The sequence below is a fragment of the Medicago sativa genome, chromosome 4 (assembly GCF_051527215.1).
Source record: "Medicago sativa cultivar Bolivia chromosome 4, Bolivia_mono, whole genome shotgun sequence".
Classification (NCBI taxonomy): Eukaryota; Viridiplantae; Streptophyta; class Magnoliopsida; order Fabales; family Fabaceae; genus Medicago; species Medicago sativa.
Genome location: NC_140752.1, coordinates 34,566,182 through 34,586,197, shown reverse-complemented (window position 1 = coordinate 34,586,197; position 20,016 = coordinate 34,566,182). Strand labels below are relative to the sequence as shown.

The 20,016-nt window shown below is 37.5% G+C and overlaps 1 non-coding gene and 1 pseudogene across 1 annotated transcript; one reads left to right on the top strand and one right to left on the bottom strand.

Annotated features, from left to right (window-relative positions):
- The first annotated feature begins 5,148 nt into the window (after positions 1 to 5,148).
- Positions 5,149 to 19,992, top strand: LOC146928980 (uncharacterized; annotated as a pseudogene).
- Positions 9,927 to 10,033, bottom strand: LOC146928981 (small nucleolar RNA R71). The gene has a single exon (XR_015009119.1). It is a non-coding gene; the product is annotated as a small nucleolar RNA R71 (small nucleolar RNA).
- Positions 19,993 to 20,016: the final 24 nt, after the last annotated feature.

Below are 20,016 nucleotides of genomic sequence, written 5' to 3'. Positions count from 1 at the left end.
TTGCAGATTGCTTAGGGGCTATCAATTCTCATAGGAAGTCGGCAAGGGGGTATCCTTTCCTCCTAGATTCCATGATCACCCTAAGTAGTGCTGCAATTTTAATCATCTTCACGTAGGAAGTCAGCGAGGGGGTATCCTTTCCTCCATGTGTTGATGAATTATTTCCTCTTTTTAGAGGGATTTATAGAATTTAAGTTCAATTAGAGAGGCATCACCACACTTAGGAAGTCAGCGAGGGGGTATCCTTTCCTCCATGTGTTGGTGATATTCTCCCGCCCCATTTTGGTTTAACACTTTATAACAATATAGCACAATATTCCCCACACAAACTTATACTACTTTTACTCTAAAGACTTTTAAGGGTCCAAGTTACCATTAAAGCTAGAACGTGTCCCTTAAAATACCTACTCATACACTTACTCAAAGATTGCAACTAAGTGCTTTTCTCATTGGAGAATTTTTCACAATAAAACATGATGTGGGTATAGCATGAACACTAAAAACACAAGAGATCACTTTCATGTACAAGAAACAACCTTTTAAGAGAAGACAACAAAAAATTTATGCCATAATTTTCAATAAAAACAAGCTACTTAATCATGCTTTTCGCAATAAAAACAAAACAAAAGAATAAAGTTCAAGGGAGTTTGGAACACTACGACTCTAGGCACTTTATTAGGCTCCCCCCACACTTAGGAGAAGCATTGTCCTCAATGATTCAAAACAAAAGAAAAGAGGAGGAGAAGAAGAAGAAGAAGAAGAAGAAGAAGAAGAAGAAGAAGAAGAAGAAGAAGAAGAAGAAGAAGAAGAAAGAGTAGGAGAAAGAGAGAAGAGATAAGGGAAGAGAGGAAGAGGAAAGCTCACAATTGTTCATTGAGGTCCATAAGGAGGACCTTGGAGATGAAAGTGTTGCATCATCCTTCAGAGCATTTCATTGTTCTCTTCGGTTATGCGGTTGCCTCTTAGGACATCATTTCTTAGTCAGGATATTTTAACACCTTGCCTTTGTTGCTCGGTGCTTATCCTCTCAACCTCAGTTTGCATCCATGCCCATCGTTCATCATTATAGCTTCCACCGGCTTCTTGTTCATGGTGCAAGTTTGCACATACATCCTCTTCATCACCACCATTATCACCATCATCTTGTACGTACCTGTGGGTTAGTACCAACATAAAGAAAATTTTCCACCACCTCCAGATTAGTTACATCTGAATTAGGTAGAATACTCAAACAATTAGCTCTAATAATTGAAACAAGATAATAAGAGAATAATATCAAATGTTAACATGGTGGTTATAAAGCATAGCCCACAACATAAACAGCTCAACAATCCTCATCATTCCCTACCTCTTTCTTACTCCATATGGTGCAAGTCAATGTATTCAACAATCTAACCATAGTATCTCTAATACCTAGTGTAATTTTAGTATTACTATCAGGGTACGTGCAAGCAGATATAGGTCTAGAGACAAGAGTTTTATACCTATTCGGTATCTTTGAATTTGATGTCATGGTTAATGACTGTTGATTTCTTCCTCCCTGCATCATCATCCGAACCACCATAGCCATGAGCCGTGCCTAGCCTCTGGTCTTAGGCATAATTTTTTTTTCTAAATTTTTTTTTCCAATTTTTTTCTTCACATCATCTTGGACAAGTACCTACACAACAAATAAAAACAACACAAAACAAACAAAATAAAAGCAATAAAACTCATGGGTTGCCTCCCACGAAGCGCTCTTTTAGAGTCATTAGCTTGACGGTTAGAAAGTGGTTTATCTATCCTATACCCAATCTCTCACTAAGGGACAACGACATCAAACCGACATTCTCTCCCAAATCACACATGGCTTTTTCTATAGTTTCAGATCCTATCACACAAAGGTATGGAAAAGCTCTCTGGATTCTTAGGTTTAGGTGGCAATTTTTTCGGAAGTATTTCAATAAAATTTCTAAACTGCTCATCTAACTTGGATAAACTCTTATGTTAATGGAATTTTAGGCTCATGAGATGGTGAAACAAATGCCTTATCATTCTCTCCTATGGCTTTCTTACCTTGAGGCTTGTCACTCCCTATCTCTCCTTCGTTGATGACGGAGTCTTCTAATTCTTTACCATCCCTAAGAGTAATATCACTTATTTGACCTTTAGGGTTGGTTTCAGTTTAACATGGAAAGATTCCGGTGGTAGGAGAGGAAGCAGCTGCTTGTTGGGCTACTTGAGAGATTTGAGTTTCTAGCAATTTTTGGTGAGTAGAAATGGAGTCCACTTTAGATGTAAGCTTGACAACAGAGTCAATCAAAAATCCAGTTTGATTTTTAAGTTCTTGAATTTGCTTGGATTGATCCATAACACATTTTTCTAGTAAAATTTTCAAGCTGGATTTTTGAGGGACTCCTTTGTTGTTTGCATAACTGGGCGGTGTTGTTTGTTGTCCAAAGGGATTTTGAGGTGTTTTGTTATAAAAAATTTGGTTCGGCCTCATCCCTTGATTATATTTATCATAGTTTAATTGCTCGGGACTTTCAAAAGTACTACCTAGTTGGCATTCAACACCAGTATGACCAAGTATTCCACAAAATTCACATGGTGGTGAAACAGGAGTATGTGTGACAACACTTACACTTAATTTATCAAATTTTTGAAAAAGTGTGTCCACCTTAGCAGATAGATGATCAAGAGTAGAAATTTCATACATACCTGCCTCTTTTTTAGAGGGTGAAGGAGCAACATTAGTGATGTCCCTTTCGTAGGTCCACTGATAGTGGTTTTGTGTCATGTATATCGCCCGTTTCGATTATTTAATTATTTTAATGAGTTTTAGAATATATTTATATGATTGATGTGATTTATAAGATTTATGTGATTTGTGTGATTTTATGAGATGTTGTGACTTATTTTATTATTTAATAAAATAAGATTTGAAAATAAAATAAATATTAAGTTGAGGGGTTATTTTGTGAATTTAGAAAGTTTGGTGGTAGAAAGGAGAAATAAGATAAATTAGATGAGGAGTTATAAATAGGAGAAGTTTGGTTTAGAAAGACATAGAACGTACGATCAGTTTTTGGTGAAAAAGAGAGAAAAGTCAAGAGAAGAAGAGAAGACAAGAGAGGCTGTCGATTTCATCTATTAAGGTAAGGGTGAGACTAACATTCAGTATTATTAAGCCTGCAATTCTCAATTTGCAATTAACATGTTGTAGGTTGAGTTTGTGAGGATTTGAGAATTAGGGTTTAGAGGGATAATTGATGATTAGATGATGAAAAGGGTTTAGAGGGAGAATTGAGGATTAGATGATGAAAAGTTGTTGAATTGATGTAGAAGTTGTGTACAGACCTTAGATAATCCATAGGATGATTATTGGAAGTAGTTTTGAGGTTAGAACCATGTGATTAGGTGAAATTTTGAGAAAAACTGAATTCTGCCAGAGCTGACATTCATCACTCGCCTCGCGAGCAAAAACCTCCTCGCCTTGCGAGTAGCCATTTGCAGCTCGCAACCGGGAGTGAATCGCTCGCAACCGCGAGCAACCCAGTAGAGAATTATGATTTCGTAAATTTATGTTTTGTGTCAAGTTTTATATGGTTTTGAGAGCCTTAATACTTATAGAAATGATTAGACAAGTTTTTGGATTTAATCTGGGCACAGGGAAGTTAAAAATGGGATTTTTGGGTGAAAAATGTTAAGAACCCGAGCGTTATCAGAACTTAGCTCGCCTTGCGAGTACTTCAGCTCGCAACGGCGAGTAGTCCAAAACATGAACTCGCAACCGCGAGTAAATGAGCTCGCCTCGCGAGCTACTCAGTAACAGACAACCTTGTTTAGGGTTTTGTGATCTTTGTTGCACGAAGTGTAGGAGTTGGTCCTTGGGGTAAGAATGAAAGTTATTCATGATATTATAAGCTGCCCAGAGAGGCTGAACTAAGATGATTAATGTTGTTAGTAACGTGATTTTGTTATATATACGCGATATGGAGATTACTTATTATGTTTAAGTTGATATGCTTCATTCTCTAATGTTGATATGATATATGAGAACTATTTATATGTTGTGTTATACTGTTGTCCTACTGTTGTTGACCATTCATATCATAAAGTTGTAAATGTCGGTCTCAGTTGTAAAGATGTAAGATGTTGCCCAAATTGTTGGAGTCATATGTGATGTCATGATGTTTCAAATTGTAAGATGTGAGTCCATGCATACTCATTCAAGTTGAGGGTTTGATGCCCTGGAGCCATTGCTCAACACGTTGAGGGCTTGATGCCCTGGAGCTTCTGCTCAATTATGTTGGGGGCTTGATGCCCTAGAGCCTTTTTACGCTCAAATATGTTGAGGGCTTGATGCCCTGGATTGGTACCACATGCATTTGCATTATCAAGATGTTTTTAAGAAGATGGAGTCACATAGTCAAGTTGAAGTTGCATAGTCAAGTCAAAGTCGTCAAGTTGATTAAGTTGATTAAGAAGTTGATATTGAAGATTGATTATGAAGTTGTTTATGATGATGCTATGATTCTACATGATTATTAATATGATATGTTGATGATGTTTATGTTGTTAAATGCAATTGATGAATTATATGCTTAATATTGTTGTTTGTGAAATCTCACCCCTTCTGCTTGAAAATGTTGCCCTTCGTATGGGTAACTTGCAGGTAACCAAGATTAGTCGCGGTCGTGAGTGGACTCTCTCACAAATGTGTGTCTTAGGTGCTCTGATACGTAATGGGATTGGAATTTTGTTATTGCCTTCTGTTCCTTATGTATTATTTTGAAGTTTTCAAGAATTATTATTGAACTAAGATATTATGAGATTTTATGTTGAGGCCCTTTGAGCCAAAGATTGTTTTAAGACTTTGAATAATTTCCGCTGCGAAGTTTTAAATATTACGTTTGTTGGATTTTTGAAGGATTAATATTTATTTATTTCGTCTATGATTTATGAAAAGAAATGTGACATTTCGTTTACGTTGAGAAACTCTGATTTAATTTATGAAATTTTTATGTTTGGAAAACGGGGTATTACAATTGGTATCAGAGCAAGTCAGTCCGTCCGGCCAAGTAGATGAGTCGAGTAGTGTCGTCTAACAGTTGGAATACCATTATTATGTTGTTCTGATTGTTGTGTGTTGTGTAGAGAACTAAGATGGCTGGAAGAAATGATGATGCTATTGCTGCTGCGTTGGAAGCTGTAGCTCAAGCTGTGGGACAACATCCTAATGCGGGTGTTGGTGCTAATGCTGAAGTAAGAATGTTGGAGACTTTCCTAAGGAATCATTCCCTTACCTTCAAAGGAAGGTACGATCCAGATGGAGCCCAGACGTGGCTCAAAGAGATGGAGAGAGTCTTTCGTGTTATGCAATGTACGGAAGACCAGAAGGTACGTTTTGGTACGCACATGCTGGCTACGGAAGCTGATGACTGGTGGGTGAGTCTTCTACCTACCTTAGAGCAAGATGGTGCGGTTGTTGCATGGGCTGTATTTAGGTGAGAGTTCCTAAACAGATACTTTTCGGAGGATGTTCGTGGAAGGAAAGAGATTGAGTTTCTTGAGCTGAAGCAAGATATAATGACTGTGACTGAGTATGCTGCAAAGTTTGTGGAGCTGGCTAAGTTTTATCCGCACTACACTGCTGAGAATGCTAAGTTTTCCAAGTGTATCAAGTTTGAGAATGGTTTGCATGCTGACATCAAGCGGGCCATTGGTTACCAAAAGATCCGTAACTTTTCTTAACTAGTGAGCAGCTGCAGAATCTATGAGGAAGATACGAAAGCTCATTACAAGATTGTGAATGAGAAGAGAGGTAAAGGTCAGCAGAGTCATCCGAAGCCTTACAGTGCTCCTACTGATAAAGGAAAACAAAGAGTTAATGATGAGAGCAGGCCGAGAAAGAATGATGTTGCTACTGAGATTGTTTGCTTCACTTGTGGCGAGAAAGGCCATAAAAGTAATGCTTGTACTAGAGATGTGAAACAGTGTTTCCGTTGAAGCAAGAAAGGGCATGCGCTTGCAGAGTGTAAACATGAGGATGTTGTATGTTTTAACTGCAATGAAGAAGGTCATATTGGTTCGCAATGCAAGAAGCCTAAGAAGGCTCAGACTACTGGGAGAGTTTTTGCTTTGACTGGTACTTAGACAGAGAATGAGGATCGTTTGATTAGAGGTACTTGTTATTTTGATAGTACACCTTTAGTTGCTATTATTGATACTGGTGCTACGCATTGTTTTATTGCTATTGATTGTGTTACAAAGTTGGGTCTTGTTATGTCTAATATGAATGGGGAAATGGTTGTCGAAACTCCAGCTAAGGGTTCGGTGACTACTTCTCTTGTGTGTTTAAGATGTCCTTTGTCTATGTTTGGTCGAGATTTTGAAATTGATTTGGTTTGTCTTCCTTTGAGTGGAATGGATGTAATCCTTGGTATGAACTGGTTAGAGTACAACTGTGTCCATATTAATTGTTTTAGTAAGTCGGTGTATTTCTCTTCTACTGAAGAAGAAAGTGGAGCAGAGTTCTTGTCTACTAAGCAGCTCAAGCAGTTAGAACGTGATGGAATTTTGATGTTTTCATTGATGGCGTCCTTATCTGCTGAGAATCAAGCAATGATTGATAAGTTACAGGTTGTGTGCAACTTTTCAGAAGTCTTTCCTGATGAGATTCCTGATGTGCATCCAGAAAAAGAAGTGAAATTTTTGATTGATCTTATTCCAGGTACGAAGCCTGTGTCTATGACTCCTTACCGTATGTCAGCTTCTGAGTTGGCTGAGCTGAAGAAACAGTTGGATGATTTACTTGATAAGAAGTTTATACGGCCGAGTGTTTCACCTTGGGGAGCGCCGGTGCTGCTGGTCAAGAAGAATGATGGTAGTATGAGGTTGTGCATTGATTATCGACAGCTGAATAAAGTAACTATAAAGAATAGGTATCCACTTCCAAGAATTGACGACTTGATGGATCAGTTAGTGGGTGCACGTGTGTTTAGCAAGATTGACTTGAGATCGGGTTATCACCAGATTAAAGTGAAAGACGAAGATATGCAGAAGACAACTTTTAGAACCCGCTATGGACATTATGAGTATAAAGTGATGTCTTTCGGTGTTACGAATGCACCTGGTGTGTTTATGGAGTATATGAACCGCATTTTTCATGCATTTTTGGATCGTTTTGTGGTGGTATTCATTGACAATATTTTGATATACTCCAAGACTGAAGAAGAACATGATGAGCATCTGAAGATTGTTTTGCAAGTGCTGAAAGAGTTATCCTAAAGCATAACAGGCCTCCCCAACTCACTCAAAAACCGAGAAGAAGTTATATGCTAAATTGTCAAAGTGTGAATTTTGGTTGAAAGAGGTAAGTTTTCTTGGCCATGTTATTTCTGGTAGTGGTATTGCAGTAGAAGAGGATTTCATCTTTAGGAGCTAAATTGAAGTTTGGGTTAGAGATTCTTGGTGTTAGAGGTAAGAGGGTTATACTTCACTCATAATTTCATAACTTTTCCTTTTTACCCATTTTGTGAAATTGATGAATTGAATCTAATTGTTGTAAATTCGTGCATGATTGTTGTTGTTATGTTTGAGATCATGATCTATATGATAATTGTATGATTGTATGTGAATTAACATGTTGAAATGCATAAATATTGGTATATTGTGTTCTTGAGAAAATTTGAGGAGAAATGAAGTTGTAGTGTTGAATTGTGCATGAATTTGTGTTCATTAGTTGTTGTTGATGATAGTTGAGCTGTTGGAATCGAATTGGTGTAACTGGAATCGTTGTTTATGGAATTGTGAGGAGATTTGTGGTTGTGTTGGTGTTTTGAGAAACTTCTATGATTTTGGTAAAATGAGCTATTTTGTTGTTTCTAATGCATGATTCATGTTTGTTTAGATGCATTATAACTATTAGGACCCATAAACACTTTCTAGAACTCGGTTTGGTGAATTGGGGATTTGAAAATGGGGTTTTGGGGGTGAAAATGATCAAAAACCAGAGAGGTTCTGGGTTGCCCAGATGAAGGTACGCTTAAGCGTGAAGTTGTACGCTTAAGCAAGCATTCAAAAGGGGAACCCAGAATTCTGGGTGCTTGCACGCTTAAGCGTGCGGTGAGCGTTCTGTAAGCGTGCAGAACCCTGAGTTTCGAGATTTTGGTCGCTGATGAGTCAATATTTAGTCTATTTTTATGCATTATTTAGTTTAGTTTTATTTAGATTTGAATTTATTTTATTGCAATATTATTTCCTTTTTGAATCTTTTTTTACTACAATTGCTTATTTTATATTTCAGGAATGAATATTGGATGGAAGGTGTCTTGGAGCAAAAGAAAGGAGTCTGGAGCTGATTTGGAGCAAAAATACGAAGATTCGGAACAAAAATATAGAGCCCCCAAGTCAGAAGCTTGGCACGGCCCGTGGCAACATGTGGCACGGCCATGCCACCTCACAGGAATGCCTTTTGCTGCTTTTTCTTCGGGCCCAAGCTACTCTGTTTCAGTTTTACCGGAATACCCTTGTAATTGCTAAGATTTTAAGTCGATTGTAAAGCTATAAATAGAGTAGCTCTCCATCACAAATATTCATCTTTATTCTTGGAATCAATAGTGACAATTGTTTTCTTAATAAAGTTCACCTTTTTATTTCTTTACTTTCTTGAAATTTATTTTATGCTTTCTCTCTTCTTCCCCATGTCTACGATGAACATGAGTGAGTAGACTTCTCTTGTCTTGGGATTGTTGGATAAGTCTAATGACATAATCCTAATCAAACCAAGCTTTAACCCTAATTTCATGTAACCGTAATTTCTAATCTAGATTCACCGTTTTAACATGGATTAACCATTATCAAACTGTTGAAACAAAAGTGGAGGGTTTGATAATTGTTAATCCATCATCTCAAATATCAATTCATAATACGAAAGCGGCGCTTTGATATTGGAACAAATGAATCTAGACAAGAATTGCAAAGGCAGCGAAATAGTCTTTGTAATTCTTGAGACATATGTAGTTTCGATCCTATAAGTTTCTTCTAGTAATCAAGTCAGTGAAATAGGCTTGGTTGCTAGGGGTAAACTCTCACCAGACTTGATCGGAAAGGTGAGGGGCTAAGGGAATCCGGTCTTTAGAAATTAAGGTGTAAAACATGAAATTAGAAGTTAAAGTCTTGGCTAGTGAAGGACTTGTTATTACGACGAGCCAATGATCCCAAGGCTTCTTTTTATTATTGTTATTTAATTTCAACCAGCTGAACCTCCTCGTTTTAATCTCTTTTCTTCTCCTCTAATCATTCTTTTAAAGTTAGTTAAATTGAACAACTCCCTAGCGGAACGATACCCTCTCTTACTACTATTACTTCGATAGACCGTGTAATTGTGGTTTGGCCTATCAAGTTTTTGGCGCCTTTGCCGGGGAGTTAACTAATTTAATTAACTTTTTCTCTTTGTTATCGTTAACTTATTGGGTTCTCAATTTTTTATGCAAAAAACCAGAAATCGAGTGGTATTAATTCCCGAGATCGAAAGGTATTTGCATAGAAGAAAGAGAGACACACAAAATAACACCGTCATGGCTGATCGCACTCTCAAAGAGTATGCATCGCCGTCTACGGCTGAGCCACAAGCTGTTATTGTGTACCCAACGGTTGAGGATGACAACTTTGAAATTAAGCCTGCCCTACTTAACTTGGTGCAGCAAAACCAGTTTTCGGGATCCCCCACCGAGGATCCCAATCTTCACATCTCTGTTTTCCTACGAATTAGTGGAACCCTAAAGGAGAACCAAGAGGCCGTAAGACTTCATCTCTTTCCCTTTTCCTTAAGGGATAGAGCTAGCGCTTGGTTCCATTCCCTTGAAGTCGGTTCCATTACTTCATGGGATCAAATGAGGCAAGCATTCCTTGCCCGATTCTTTCCCCCCTCTAAAACTGCTAAACTAAGGGACCAAATCACACGGTTCAATCAAAAAGATAGGGAATCTCTCTATGATGCGTGGGAGCGTTACAAGGAATTGCTTAGACTTTTTCCCCACCATGGTTTAGAGAAGTGGCTCATAGTCCACACCTTTTATAATGGCTTGTCTTATACTACTAAGATGTCTGTTGATGAAGCTGCAGGTAGAGCTCTAATGAACAAGAACTACACGGAGGCATATGCCTTGATTGAAGACATGGCTCAAAATCATTACAAATGGACCGACGAGAGAGCCATCACTAGTTCTTCATCCTCCAAAAAGGAGGCAGGTATGTACGAAGTCTCTAACTATGATCACCTTGCTTCTAAGCTTGATGCACTAACCCAAAAATTTGAAAAACTAAATGTTAGTGCCATCAATTCTACTTCTGCATCTCCTTCTTGTGAAATCTGTGGTATAACTGGTCATGTTGGTGTTGATTGCCAACTAGGTAGTGCTATTAATGGCATTGAGCAAATAAACTACGCTCAATACAACCAAGGGATGACACAAAATCAAAACTTTTATAAAAATCAAAATCCCTATGGACAAGTAGCACCACCTGGCTATGCAATCAACCAGAGAGTCGCTCAGAAATTCTATTACCAACCAAAATAAACAACTTCAAGAACTTAAAAACCAAACCGGATTTCTAAACGATTCTCTTTCCAAACTCACTACCAAAGTTGATTCTATTGCTACTCACTCTAAGATGCTTGAAACCCAAATCTCCCAAGTGGCCCAACAAGTGACCACCCTTTCTCAAACACTGGGAGTCTTTCCTGGTCAAACCGAAGCCAACCCTAAAGCCCATGTCAATGCTATTTCTTTCGGGGGTAGTAAGTTAGGTGAAACTATTGCTAAGGTTAAAAACATTGGGAAAGAAAGTGTCAAGCTTTTAGGTGATGAAACTGTGAAACCACTTGATGAGAATTTAAACCTTGCTAAGCTTAACTTGGAGGGTAAATTTAAAAAATTTGTTAATATACTTAGGAAGATTTGCATTAAACTTCCCTTTGCAGAAGCTTTGTCTCAGATGCCTCTATATGCTAAGTTCTTAAAGAAATTTTTTTCAAAGAAAGAGACTATAGAGCATAATGAGACAATAGCCTTGGCTAAGGACACTAGTGCAATCATTCAGAAGACACCCCCTAAGCTTAGAGATCCAGGTAGCTTTGCCATACCTTGTGAAATTGGGAATGAAACCATAAACAAAGCCTTGTGTGACTTAGGAGCTAGTGTTAGTTTGCTGCCTTTGTCCCTCTTTAAAAGGATGGGGATAGGAGAGTTGAAACCTACCAAGTTAGAATTGAAGTTAGCTGATCGTTCTACCATGAAACTAGTAGGATTTGTTGAGGACATACCTGTTAAGATAGAAGGGATTTACATCCCAACTGATTTTGTGGTCATTGACATTGAAGAGGACGATGACGTGCCCATAATCCTAGGTAGACCTTTCCTCGCCACTGCGGGAGCTCTTGTTGATGTTAAAAATGGTAGGATTGTCTTTCAAGTGAGTGATAAAATGGTAGGCTTTGAGTTGGAAAATGTTATGAAAGGTCCTGCTCTTTACTCTTGTTGCATGCTTAAAGATCATGATGTGAAAGAACGTTTCATAGCGTCATCTACACAACATGATCTCTTTGATCCATTCTAAGGACTTTTTCTAACCGTCAAGCTAATGACTCTAAAAGAGTGCTTCGTGGGAGGCAACCCACGCATTTAATTGCTTTTGTTTTGTTTGTTTTTCATTGTTTTAAGTTGTTTTGTAGGTGATTGTCCAAGTATGATTCAAGAAAATGAAAAATTTTGAAGCCCCCTGGACCAGAAGGTTGGCACGGCCCGTGCTAAGGTTGGCATGGCCGTGCTAGATTTTCACAACACAAAAGGCCACCCAAAGTCAGAATGTTCGCACGGCCTGTGCAAGGTTGGCACGGCCGTGCCTGACCTCTACATGCCTATAACCATAAATTTTCTCTTCTTCTTCATTCATTCTCACACACAAACATCTCTCTACCTTCAAACCTCTCTCTAAAACCTCCATAACCATTAAACCTCAAACCTTCATATCTCCATCAAAACTCCACCAAATTAATCCAATTCTTCCACAAATCAATCCCAAACTTCATTCAAAACACAAACCACCAATCAAAAACAACTTTCATCCAACCAAACCCATAATTCACCAAAACCCTATTCACTCAAAACCTAACCCAAAAACCACAAATTCTTAACCAAACTCCACAAATAAACTCATAAACCTAAACCAATCCTTTCCACCATAAATCTTCCAAAACCCTAACCTTCAACCAATCCACACAAAAGTCAACCTATGGTCAATGGCTTCAAGAAGAAGTGGCAAGGAACCAGCATGATCTTCTGGAGGACCCCCTCCAAAGAGGCAAGCACAAGTCAAGAATCATGGAATCCAGTTCTAAGACAAGTAAAGGGACAGGTATAAAATTCTAATCTCAAAACCCTTGCATCCTTCTCGATATCCTGATTCTTATACTTTGGATGTGCTAGAGCTTTTAGATGATGTTTCTAGGTTGATAGGAAAGCTAGGTTGGACTGATATGTTGAAACCTATGCGGGGTTATGAGAATTTCACTTATGAATTTTCAAGCTCAATTGTTTTTACTAAAGATAAGTTGAATTTTGATAACCCCAACCATAGAGTTTCTTTTTGGCTATTGAATATTGATTATGATATGTCTCTACAACACTTTTGTGATGCCTTAGGATTTGCAAACGAGGGGTATATCCATGATTCTTGGGATCCTAGCCTAAAGCCGGTTGACTATCAACCCGCTGACTTTTGGAAACGTATCACCGGTCTTAACAAATTCGTCACTAGAGCCAATAATTCTAGCAACATTCACAACCCCGTACTTAGGTACCTTCAGAGGGTAATGGCTTGCAGTATTTGGGGTAGAACCGAGCTAGGTAATACTAGAAGCGATGAACTCTTCATGTTATGGGAAATGCTTTATAACAACCCCGTAAACACTTGTTTTTACATGCTTGAGTACCTTGACTTCGTCAGTACTAGACTGGCCGGTAAAGGGGAGATAGTGGTAGGAAGCATCATCACTTACATAGCTAGGAGTTTTGGAGTGGGTGAGGATGAGGGAATAAAACCAATTGAGGGAAACAATAAGCTCAACATAGATACCCTCATAGCTATGAATTTCATTAAACACCGTCCACCCCTCTATTACCAACTCAAGCTAAATGTGCCTATCTTGTTTTTACTTCCTAACCCATCTCGGACTACCACCGAGGTGGAAGAAAATTTGTTGTATGATGATAATGTGCAGGTTCTTAAGGAGCAAGATCATGATGAGGGAGAAGGTGCTAACTTGCACCATGATGAAGGAGAAGGTGCTAACTTGCACCATGAGGAAGAGCACCATGACCATGAAGCCGGTGAGATAAACGAAAATCAAAGATGGGCATAGATATACAATGAGGTTGCGAGGATGAGCACCGAGCAACAAAGGCAAGGTGTTGAAATCTCCGGGCTTAGAAATGAAGTTCAAAGGCGCAACCGCATCAATGATGAAAACAATGAAATTCTTCGCCGGATGATGCAACACCTTCATCTCCAAGGTCCTCCTTTTGGACCTCAATAAATTGTGAGATTTCCTCTTTCTCTCTTCCCTTCTCTCTTATCTCCTTCTTCTTCTTCTTCTTCTTCTTCTTCTTCTTCTTCTTCTTCTTCTTCTTCTTCTTCTTCTTCTTCTTCTTCTTCTTCTTCTTCTTCTTCTTCTTCTTCTTCTTCTTCTTCTTCTTCTTCTTCTTCTTCTTCTTCTTCTTCTTCTTCTTCTTCTTCTTCTTCTTCTTCTTCTTCTTCTTCTTCTTCTTCTTCTTCTTCTTCTTCTTCTTCTTCTTCTTCTCTTCTTCTTCTTCTTCTTCTTCTTCTTCTTCTACTCCTTCTTCTGCTATCTCTTTTAATTTTTCTTTTCTTTTGAATCATTGAGGACAATGCTTCCCCTAAGTGTGGGGGGGCCTAATAAAGTGTTTAGAGTCGTAGTGTTTCCAAACTCCCTTGAACTTTATTCTTTTGTTTTGTTTTTATAGCGAAAGGCATGATAAAGTAGCTTGTTTTTAATGGAAATCATGGCATAAATTTTTTTGTTATCTTTCGTAAAAAGGTTGTTTCTTGTACATGAAAGTGATTTCTTGTGTTTCTTGTGTTCTTGCTATACCCACATCTTGTTTTATTGTGAAAAATTCTCCAATGAGAAAAGCACTCAGTTGCAATCCTTGAGTAAATGTATGAATAGGTATTTTAAGGAGCACGTTCTATCTTTAATGTTAACTTAGACCCTTAAAAGTGTTCAGAGTAAAAGTAGTATAAGTTTGTGTGGGAAAGAAATAATGTGCTTTATTCTTATATTTTTTTTTAATGTGTTAAACTAAAATGGGGCTGGAGAATGGCACCAACATGTGGAGGAAAGGACACCCTCTCTCTAACTTCCTAAATGTGGTGGTGACTCCCTAATTGAACTTAAGTTCCAAATCCCTCAAATGAGGAAAATAAATTCATCAAAGCGGGGAAAGGACAACACATCCAAAAAGACTTCCTACGCGGAGACGAATAAAAATTTTGCAGCACTACTTAGGGTGATTTTGAATCTAGGGGGAAAGGACAACTCATCCAAAAAGACTTCCTATGAGGATAGATAGCCCCTAAGCAATCTGCAGCCCCTTGTGCTTAAATTGTTAATTTAATCTAATGTTTAACTAAATTCTCATCTCTCTTATATGAAATGAAGAAAGGACTTTTCTCGGTAACTTTAGCATTAAGGATAGAACCTATTTCTCATAATATCTGTCTTATACAGGAGCAAGAAAAGGGTTGGACTGCACACACACACACTCACTTGAGACTTGTTGTTGGGTTGAATAGGTTCACAGGGAATGCTTGTGATTGTGATTAGTGTACTTTGAAATTAAGCCTAAAGAGAGACTTGAGTTTTTCAATTGTATTGCCATGTTAAAACTTTTTGTTGCTGCTATGTCTATTGCCTTTTGCTTGAGGACAAACAAAGATTCAAGTGTGGGGGAGTTTGATGAGTCATTATTTAGTCTATTTTTATGCATTATTTAGTTTAGTTTTATTTAGCTTTGAATTTATTTTATTGCAATATTATTTCCTTTTTGAATCTTTTTTACTACAATTGCATATTTTATATTTCATGAATGAATATTGGATGGAAGGTGTCTTGGAGCAAAAGAAAGGAGTCTGGAGCTGATTTGGAGCAAAAATACGAAGATTCGGAACAAAAATATAGAGCCCCCAAGTCAGAAGCTTGGCACGGCCCTGCCAACATGTGGCACGGCAGTGCCACCTCACAGGAATGCCTTTTGCTGCTTTTTCTTCGGGCCCAAGCTACTCTGTTTCAGTTTTACCGGAATACCCTTGTAATTGCTTAGATTTTAAGTCGATTGTAAAGCTATAAATAGAGTAGCTCTCCATCACAAATATTCATCTTTATTCTTGGAATCAATAGTGACAATTGTTTTCTTAATAAAGTTCACCTTTTTATTTCTTTACTTTCTTGCAATTTATTTTATGCTTTCTCTCTTCTTCCCCATGTTTACGATGAACATGAGTGAGTAGACTTCTCTTGTCTTGGGATTGTTGGATAAGTCTAATGACATAATCCTAATCAAACCAAGCTTTAACCCTAATTTCATGTAACCGTAATTTCTAATCTAGATTCATTGTTTTAACATGGATTAACCATTATCAAACTGTGGAAACGAAAGTGGAGGGTTTGATAATTGTTAATCCATCATCTCAAATATCAATTCATAATGCAAAAGCGGAGCTTTGATATTGGAACAAGTGAATCTAGACAAGAATTGCAAAGGCAGCGAAATAGTCTTTGCAATTCTTGAGACATATGTAGTTTCGATCCTATAAGCTTCTTCTAGTCATCAAGTAAGCGAAATAGGCTTGGTTGCTAGGGGTAAACTCTCACCGGACTTGATCGGAAAGGTGAGCGGCTAAGGGAAACCGGTCTTTAGAAATTAAGGTGTAAAACATGAAATTAGAAGTTAAAGTCTTGGCTAGTGAAGGACTTGTTATTACGATGAACCAATGATCCCAAGGCTTCTTTTTATTATTGTAATTTAATTTCAACCAGCTGAACCTCCTCTTTTTAATCTCTTTCCTTCTCCTCTAATCATTCTTTTAAAGTTAGTTAAATTGAACAAGTCCCTAGCAGAACGATACTCTCTCTTACTACTATTACTTCGATAGACCGTGCACTTGCGGTTTGGCCTATATGTCGCTTAAGCGTGCACTTGGATGCTTAAGCGTGCACTTGTACGCTTAAGCATGCTGGGTCCTGTACAACAATTTTTGACTTTTCATTTGTGAACCCTAGGACCTATCCGAGCATTTTCTAACACTTCTTTCAACCTCTATAAACACTGTCTGCATGTATAATCCTACTGGAATAAAAATTGAATCGAATTGGATTGATTTTGAAAGATTGAGCTTGAAACTTGAAAATGGTCAAGAACACGGACTTTCCAGAACTTGATTCTTTTCAAGGAAACCAAGTGGGATTATACTTGAATAATGTTTGTATGATTTTTAATGATGATTACAACTGGTTCCATGGATTAATTACTTGTTTTGTCGTGGAAACTTATAATTTTGGAAAAGTGGCAAAAGTGAGATGAACTTCGTGATTTTTTTTTTTGGGAATTTTTCACATGCGGCCGATGAAATGCTTATGTGACCTCTACTGCACACATATGTGACTTGTGAGAACACATGGCATAGGCAATTGAGCTTGTTATTTGGTTTGGTTCATAACTTCCAATATTTTTCAAAGTTGTGAAATATGAGACGAACTTGTGCAAACTTGTTTAAAAGTTCCTTTGGTTGATAAACCCGTTTGTAAATGGATTCCTATGACTAATTATAGACTTGTGAGTGGATGTTGAATGATGAAAATATTATAAGTCATATTTTTGTGTATTTGTCTTTCTTACCCGAATTATAGGAATTATTGATTGTTCATGGTGAACTATGTGAAGATGATATTGTTGATTGTATTTATGTCAAGTTGTGGTGAATTGTTGTCTAATGCATATATACTAAATGTTGGTGATGGTGAGGTGATTTGTTTGTGTGAACATATGCATTGTAGTTGAGTCATATGTTCATGCATTCATGACTGATGGTGGTGGATTTTATATCCAATTGAGGTGATTACGATGTTTTTGTTGCATCGGAGGTGACGACCTTGGAGGAAACTTGGTACCACATGCATCTAGATGAGTCTAGAGACATTGCATACATTGTTGGTGAATTGAAACACTTTTGGGTTGTTTGAATTTGTTAATTGTTAATTGACGTGGTTGAAATTGTGATATGTGTATGATACACTTGTTAATATGAACTTGGAATGATGATATTGAATGATCTTGGAGGATATGAATGTTATGTATACTTGTGAGTACATGTATGATTTATTATTCATCGTTCTTGAATATATCTTTCATTCCCAATGTTCTTCTTAACTTTACTATGGATTATGATGATATAATGCTAACCCTCAGTGGTTTACCACCTACCTTTCCGTATGGACGGGTAGATGGAGTGCAGGGTGCTTAGACTGTATGCTTGATGTTGCCGAGGAGCGGAGTTCCTCTTTTTATGTGCAAGTGTCTAGATTAGGGCTCTGATCTGGGGTAGTACTTGCATGCTGGATTCTGTTTTGATTATGTAGTTTCGAAGTTGAGATATTGACTGTATCTGAGATTTGGAGATGTTATTCATATGGTTTACGTATATGTTCTGCTGCTATGTTATGAAAATTGATAATAAATGTTTGTTTTGATGACGGAGCATCTATTTCTAGAATATATTTGTATATTCGCGCGTTTACTGCTTATTAGAAGTAGGGTGTTACATCCCTCGTCTTAAACGTGCACAAAACGATACTGATAACTGAACCTGTTTGACTGACACTGCGTGACAATACTTTGCGTCATAAGTAATTTCATAAACATTTATCTTCTGACGCATCCATCTGATGAGACTTCGATAAACTAACGAGTGAGATGTTACAATAGTATAAACATATTTGTTCGGTATTTATATTGGCTGCATTGTTGCTAAAACAAATATCTTTGTCGTGTAAGTTGGAACCAATGTTCCAACATGTGGTTAGGCATCTCTGTAAGATGTTGGATACAATGTTCCAACATCTTGGCACGGTTCAGTGTCCCTGGGTTCATGCCTATTTGTACGCGCGCCCTTTATTGTTTAAGGAAACAATATTTCCTTTTCTTAATTGGTAACGGTGAAAAAAAAGAACAGGTGATAATCCATAGTAGACAAAATAAAACACTTCATAAAATGTATAAAATCTGAAAATATTATAAAAATAAGGCTTAAATATGCAAACCGTCCCTGTAATTTGGCCGCATTTTGATTTTCGTCCCTGTAAAAAAAAAAATTTAAATACATCCCTGAAATATTTTTTTCGTTTTAAAAAAGTCCCTGGCCCCACTTCGTTGGTGATTTGGCAAGGTTCTGCGCCACTTGGCAGTTGTTGACTGTGCAACTTATGCCACGTGGCGCTGACGTGGCATAAAAATAATTAAATTCTTTTTAATTGAATATATGTATTTTTTTAATTATATTTATTTTATTTTCGTTTTTTAAAAACATTAAAATAAATAATAAAAGGTTTTATAAAAGTAGAAAGGGAGGGAAACTTGGATCTAGGATTTGTAGAGTTCATTCTTCTTCATTGATCTCCTTCTTGTGTCCAACAACATCGATACTCTTGAACATTCATCCTCCTGCATCGCGTTTGGTCCGATCGACGGTTCTGATATTGTCTGCGAAAGTTGTGGAGTTTGACGGCTGGGATTGCGCCTTTGGAAGCTTAATCGAGGGCTAGGAGTCATTTGAGTCTGACGTCCTTGAAAGGTAAGAATATTTATGCCCCTTTTTGGTTTTATATTGTGGTTGTTTATATCTATGTACTGCTTTTGTCGTTTACCATTTTCTCATTTTGTGGGGACCAAATCGATAGTGATGAATGTTGTTAAAATGTGTATTTTTGTTTTTTTTTTTTGCATGTAGCATGTCTATTACCGTAGCTTTTCATCATGGAGGGTTATTTGTTAGGGACTGGTTGATATGTTACAAAGGTGGTGAAGAATCAGTTTTTGATTTAGATGTTGATAAGTGGTGTTATTTTGAACTAGAAGGGTATGCAAATGATTTACAGAAACAGTATAATTATGGGAAAAGGTATAGGATGTGGTGGAAGGTTGAAGAAGAAGTTGATTTCAAGTTAGTTAGGTTAGATGAAGATGTTGTAGTAATGAAGGAGTATGCTAGTAAGAAGAAATGTAAGCTTGATGTATTCATTGAGCATGATGTTGTTGAAAGTGATGGTGGTGTTGTTAATGTTCCTAATTGTATAGAAGAATCTGAACCTGTTAAGAATAGCAGTTGTAAGGGGAAGGAAAAAGTGGTTGAAAGTGAAGGTTCTAAGGATGAGGAAGTTGATGCTGGTGGATATAGTTGTGATGAAGATTCTAATGTTAGAGGAGACAGGTTTGATGACAGTGAAGAAGAAAGAGGTTTAGGAATGGAGGATGGGTTTGGTTTAGCTGATTCTAATTATCTCATGATTGAAGGTCCAAGTACTACTGACCCTGATCAAAGAAATGGAGATGAGAAGTTTGATGATGGGGTTGAAATAGATGGTGATTATGAAAGTGATTCATTGGCCAGTTCTGACCCTGATGATTCTCATGAGGAAAAATGTCCAAGATATGAAAAGTTTAGGATGGAACAGCTTAACAAAAAATTCAAGTTCAAGGTTGGCATGGAGTTTAAGTCCCTAGCTGAGTTCAAGGAAGCCCTTACTGAGTGGAATGTAATAAATGGGAGGGAGTTTAAGATGGTGAAAAATGACAATGAAAGGATTAGGGCAGTTTGTAATCATAAATTGAATAAATGTGATTTTGTTGCTTTATGTAGTCAAGTGGGTGACCAACACACGTATAGGATTAAAAC